This window comes from Tripterygium wilfordii, chromosome 4, assembly GCF_013401445.1.
Source record: "Tripterygium wilfordii isolate XIE 37 chromosome 4, ASM1340144v1, whole genome shotgun sequence".
NCBI classification, from domain to species: Eukaryota; Viridiplantae; Streptophyta; class Magnoliopsida; order Celastrales; family Celastraceae; genus Tripterygium; species Tripterygium wilfordii.
The window spans coordinates 13,024,590-13,031,068 of record NC_052235.1 but is presented as its reverse complement, the minus strand read 5'-3'; positions in this window follow the sequence as shown (position 1 = coordinate 13,031,068).

Genomic DNA, 6,479 nt, shown 5'->3' with positions numbered 1-6,479 from the left:
TCAGGTAGGGGTTTTCTATGTATCTTGTGTGTGATTCTAGGGTTCCGGTTTCACGGACTCTTACTATTTTGTGGTTCTGTCGGTTTCCGGGGGTGGAAATACGACCTGTTTACATAATTTGTACGTATTCTATGTTGATTATCATTGTTGGTACGTCTTTGGGAGTGGGGTGATTGGAGGTGGTTGAGGTACACTGTGGGGCCCATATAGGAGCCCAATATATCGGATTATTATGGATTATACAATCAATCGGGTACGTACCTGTAGACCGTCTGAGGTGAGGTGCATCACAGGGGACGCTCTCTGGTGTAGGCTATGCTGCTATCGGGATATCCGATCCTCATCCAGTTTCGGTGTGGACCTGGACTGGGAGACACCCTACGGGGATTAGGGTGGGTCCAGGGGTGGATTATGGATTATGGATTACCGGAGATTAGTGTTTGTGGTTACGGTGCTGTATAGCCTTATCGGCTACCATGTTACTTGGTTGAATTGCCAATGATTGTATATTTATTGTGCTGCATATTATGCGTCATATCCCTGGATTTCTTTTTTTTTTTTTTGATATCAGTGTTCCCTTTCTATGCCCTACTGAGCTTCTTGGCTCACCCCTCTTCTTGTTTCCCTTTCAGGTGAGTTGGATTTAGGTGATGCTGGTCAGCGGCGGGACGCATGAGCTGGTGTGTAGCCTCGAGTTGTTTCTTTAGCAAGTTTTGAGGATTTGGGGTTTTGTATTTGTATATATGTTACTTATTTGCTCAGTCTAATCTCGGGTAGATAAGTCTTCTTATTTCCGCTGTTGTATAGATACTCCGATGTTTTCGATAGGTGTATATATGTGGTATTCTGGAGAGACTATGCCCATGTTATATTTCAGGAGTTGTTACTATTTTATATATTGATTTAGGTATATTGGATTAAGGGTTGGTTCGGGGGATGGGGTCCCCTGCCGGTCACGTTCTTATGGGTTTAGGTACGCTTCGGTTTACCTTAGGAGAGAGGGGCGTGACAATAATAATCTTCCAAAAATACTTTATGGTATAAATCTTCCTTGTCATCTTTTTATTATTGAATATTGTTTTTTAACCTTATTCCTCCTTATGAAAATAATTTGTTTTTCCGACAGGCGTGGAGAATTGATTACCTATGACATAGACAGTGATGATTATGTGAACGCTTCAATCCTACAGTGGTTGTCCCTCTTTTTGAGACTAAATGAGTCAAAAAAAACTATCGTGCATTTGTGTGAATCAAAAAGCCTTGAGCTCATCAAACATGGACTTGGCAGAATTCTCTTGAGCGGGCACCAACTCCTTAGAGCAAGACTTTAACTTCTTCTTGGGGATGGCATCTTCCATGAACAGTAAGTTTAATCAGAAGGTAAACTTTGTATATTTTGGATCATTTCCTTTGGTGAATGGTGATTAATTTTTAAAGATCGTAGTGGGGGCTATGAACTTGCAGCCAACCACCAATCCATATGTTCATGTATCTTCCTTTTTTGGCCTTTTGTTTTAAATTTTTTGCTCATTCTTAGTTACATGGATTGAATATCTTACTTTTGTCTTAGCATGGGTATTTTGTATATCTGCTTATGCCTTCTTCTTTATTTAACACTTCTTTAAAAAAAAATTGGTCTTTTGTCTCTTGGAAATTTAGGTCCCCGTGTTGTACATGTTGATATTAAGCAAGGGAGGGCCAAGGCAGAGCAAGTAAGAGGAAAAAGAGCAGAATTATTAGATGAATTTGGGTCATTCGTTTGAAATCTATGTTAAGGAGAAAATGAAAATCTGTTAAGCTTTATGTTCCCTAAGAGGTAAGATGGGTCCTTTAGAGTGATCAGAATTGCACAAATGACAGGCATATATACATACCCATACGACTGTAAAGAAGGACATACATTAGATTCATTATTTAGTGGTGAACCTATTGTAATTTTTTTTATGTGCCTAAATCTCGACTCTCTATTTAGTTCCTATATATTTATTTGTTTTTCATTATGCAAAATAAGGGAGGTACATATCCTTTAGCATATGTATGCTTAAGACTTTCATACTATATTGTTTGAATTTATCATGCTCTCTATGTCAAATGATCTGCATTTTTTCGATGACGTTTCGTTAAATAGAGTGAACATCATCATTCCCCCCCTTTTTTGGGATTCTATGTTATTTTTTAACAAAGTTTCTACAACTTGCCATGTCTGTATATGTGATGCTTTAAGTATACTTAATTACCTGTTACCCATTTTTATCTGTCTGTATAGTTTTTGTTCTCGATCTTCTGACCTGATGAGCTACTGATAAGGATGAAACATAAGTTTTTTGTTTTTAGAATTCAAGCATTGACAATACTACCTCAGAGTATATGAGCACGATTTTCATGCTGCATTGTCTGGACACCCCTCATTGGGCATATTGACGTATGTAGAGAGGATGGAGTGAGTAAATCTTATGAATGTCGGACACGTATCCTCATTATGTTTTTAAATCAAGATCCGAGCATCCAAACATCTAGCATTCTTATGTTGTCCAACAGGAAGGCATTTGTGTACATATTTGTTTGAACTTTGAAATTTTGACATTCGATTGTGTCATTTGCATAAATGTGTTTGATAAAAATTTGTACATTCTAAAGTATAACTATTCAAACTTTTAACTTGGTGTAAACGAGTTTCAATAGGAATTAAGGCCGTTTATAATACAAGTCCCATAAGCAAACAAGAAAATATATATATATATATATATATATATATATATATATATATATAAAATCATTTGGATTAATGGACAAGTGTGTTCACAAATGAAATGAGTTTGTTTAAATTGACTCATTTTGTAAAAAAATATATTGACCTAATTCCATTGAAGTATTAATTTTTCTATTAAATGCTTACACCCACAAATATAAAAAAGATTTAGGTAACCAATTTATCATTTAAAAAATTAGAAAAGAGGACAAGGTATCATGAATATATATACAAATGGGAGTATTTGTAAATATATATAGAATACCTTTCAAATATATATATAATGTGTGGAACGGTAAGAAATATTAATGTTTTTATTGAAATAAATTATCAAAAACTATATATTATATTGTCACCATATACTTTTTGTGATATCATTGTAAGTGAATGCTTGAAATTTAGAATGAAAAAAATAACATTACATGTTATATTCTACAAGACGGGAAATTAACCGCACGAAGCGCGGGTATTTCACTAGTATTAAAATAGTATGAAATGAAGGAAATTAAAATGAGGTGTGAAAATTCCAACTAAATCCATCTCTATAATCACTTATTCTTATAAATCCATCACTATCATCACCTATTATCACAAACAAACTTCAAATTCTTGATTTTTTTTTCTCTTATCCGAAACAATCTTCAAGTTGAGAAGCTACGAACGATCGACAGACATTGTAGGAGGAGCGGGTCGGTGGAGGAACGAAGATGGAGAAGAAGAAGTTGAGAAAGGTTCGGTTGACGGAGGTCTGGAGGTGCGGAGAATGGTAGAGGGTCTGGCAATGACGAAGATTGTCACGTCCCTCTCTCCTAAGGTATACCGAAGTGTACTAATTCCCACAAGAACGTGACCAGCAGGGGACCCCATTCCCCGAACCAATCCTTAATCCAATATATAAACCTAATAAAGTATATAAAACGAAAACAACTCCTGAAACATATAAGGAAACAGTCTCTCCAAAATACCATACATACACCCACCAAAACCATCGGAGTATCTATACAACAGCGGAAATAAGAAGACATATCTACCTGAGATTAAACTGAGTAAATACATAATATATACAAAATACAATACCCAAAGTCCTCACACTCGGCTAAAGAAACAGCTTGAGACTACACACCAGCTTATGCGTCCCGCCGATGACCATCGTCACCTATATCTTACTCACCTGAAAGGGAAAACAAGAAGAGGGGTGAGTCAAGAAGCTAAGTAGGACATATAAAGGGAACACCGATATCCAGAAATAAGAAATCAAGGAATATGATGCAAAATATGAAGTACAGTAAGTATATAACCATCAGTAATCCAACCAGGTAACATGACAACCGATAAGTCTATACGGCACCGTAACCACAAACACTGGTCTCCGATAATCCATAATCCATAACCTATAATCCATAACCCATAATCTATAATCCACCACTGGACCCACTCTAATCCCTATAGGGTGTCTCCCAATCCAGGTCCAAATCGAAACTGGATGAGGATTGGATATTCCGATAGCATAGCCTACACCAGAGAGCGTCCCCTGTGATGCACCTCACCTCATACGGTCTATAGGTACGTACTCGGTCTATTGTATAATCCATCATAATCTGATATATTGGGCTCCTATATGGGCCCCATAATCCACATCAACCAGTTCCATCACCCTACTCTTAAAAACATACCAACAATAATAATCAACAGAGAATACGTATAAAACATACAAACAGGTCGTATTTCCACCCCCGGAAACCGACAGAACCACAATATAATAAAAGTCCGTGAAACCGAAACCCTAGACTCACACGTGAGAGACATGGAAACCCCTACTTGGAAATCAGGATGCAAATACCAAGCATGCGTCCCTGTCAAACCCCTGACTCCGAAAGTCAATCCAATCCGAATTTCAACCGGGATCACCGTCTACACCGAAAACACGATATACGAAAATACAGTTAAAATATGTTCGGTCAATTATGGTCAACTATCAAAGGCAATGGTCAATGGTCAACCATGGTAAATCGGGTCAACCAAAGTCAAACAGTGTCAAACCAAGCCAAATGGGTCAAACCGGGTCAATCCCAGTCAAACCGGGTCAACTCAGCCAAACTCGACCCAAACCTGTCAAATCTTACACCAAATTGAAGAGCTCGATGAGATGAACTCATAGGTACTTGAAACAAGCCAAACCGTTGTTGAAATCGGTCGGATCGACCAAAGGAAGTTCATTGTGACCGAAACTTCAATCCCAGATTTCTCCCAAACCGGAGCTTCGTTCAACCCGATTCAAGTTGAGTTATGTTCGTCTTGTCCATACGCTTCTTTTGGTACCAAGCTTGATCGTCAACGTCGTCAGAATCGCCATAATTGCTGGTAAACCATGATATAGAGAGAGAAATAGGAGAGAGAAAGTCGTGTGAGAGTGAGGGTATATTTGAAATTTTTATTTTTTAATTATTTTAATTATTCTTTTATACAATCTTTTACTTTCAAAAACACCCATCTTTCAAAAACACCCCTTAATAAAATGTTCCAATTAACTTCAAAAATTCATAATAAATCTAATTTAAATCCGATTCGAGTGATCTTGCGCCAAAAATTTTCTTTTTAAATCCTCCATTTATTAAAAATATTTTCATAATTTTATCTTGATTTAATTTTTGTTCTCCCCAAATCCCAATTCACGATCACCAAGATTCGCTCCATCTCGATCAACTCATCAATGTACTATAAACAGTGCATAATCGGGTCAGGATATCACAAAGATGCTCGATTTTTTGCCCAGAATTTGCCCTAATGCCACTGTTTGGATGCTTTTATATGCAAACTAAGGCTCTGCTTGGTTTCACTTTTGTTTCTTGTTTTTTGTTTTAGTTTTCAAAAAATAGAAAATAAAAACAAAAAATATGGTTTGTTTGTATTTTCTGTTTTAGTTTTTATGAAAACGAAAAACAGGTTTTCAAAAATTTTGAAAACAAGAGAAAAAAGTTTTGGAAACAGAACTAGTTACACTTATTATAGATTGCACTTTCTTTAAGATTTCAAATTGCAAATTGCATAGAGATATGAAGACAATGATCAAATATACTTTGGGTTATTGTTTTATTTCTTATCTTTTTTTATTTCTGCTGATGTTTTCAATGGTGAAACATGGCAAAGACTGCAGTTATAAAAAATATAGTGGTGTGGATATAATCCATTATTATAAAAATAAAAGTATAAGCACACATTTTTTTTTTCAGTTTTTGTTTTCAATTTTTGTTTTCAGTTTTAAATGTTCAACCAAACAAGTTTCAATTTTACGTTTTCATTTTATATTTTATGTTTTATGTTTTTGTTTTTTATTTTTGTTTTCAAAATTTTTGGAAGTGATACCAAACACAACCTAAAGTTGTTGTTACCAATTGTGGTATTATCATGCCACAATTATCAAAAGCGACTTTAGTTTTAGTCAAATTGGTGTCATTGTTTTATCAGCGGCTTTACTAAAGACAAAACTAAGATGGTGTTTCCAATAGCGGCATCGTTATAAACAAAGAATGTTGTTGTTTTCGACAACGACATGGTGCTAAATACCTAATAAATTCAAAAATGGGATCGTTATGAATTGAAATATGTTTTAAGTAAATTGATGAAATATTTTGTCTTGATGCTTGATTTTGGTGTAATCTTGAGTTTTATCTTGGTGGGAGCTTGTTTGTATTATTGCCATTGAAGCTAATATGCTGAGTGTTCATATTAT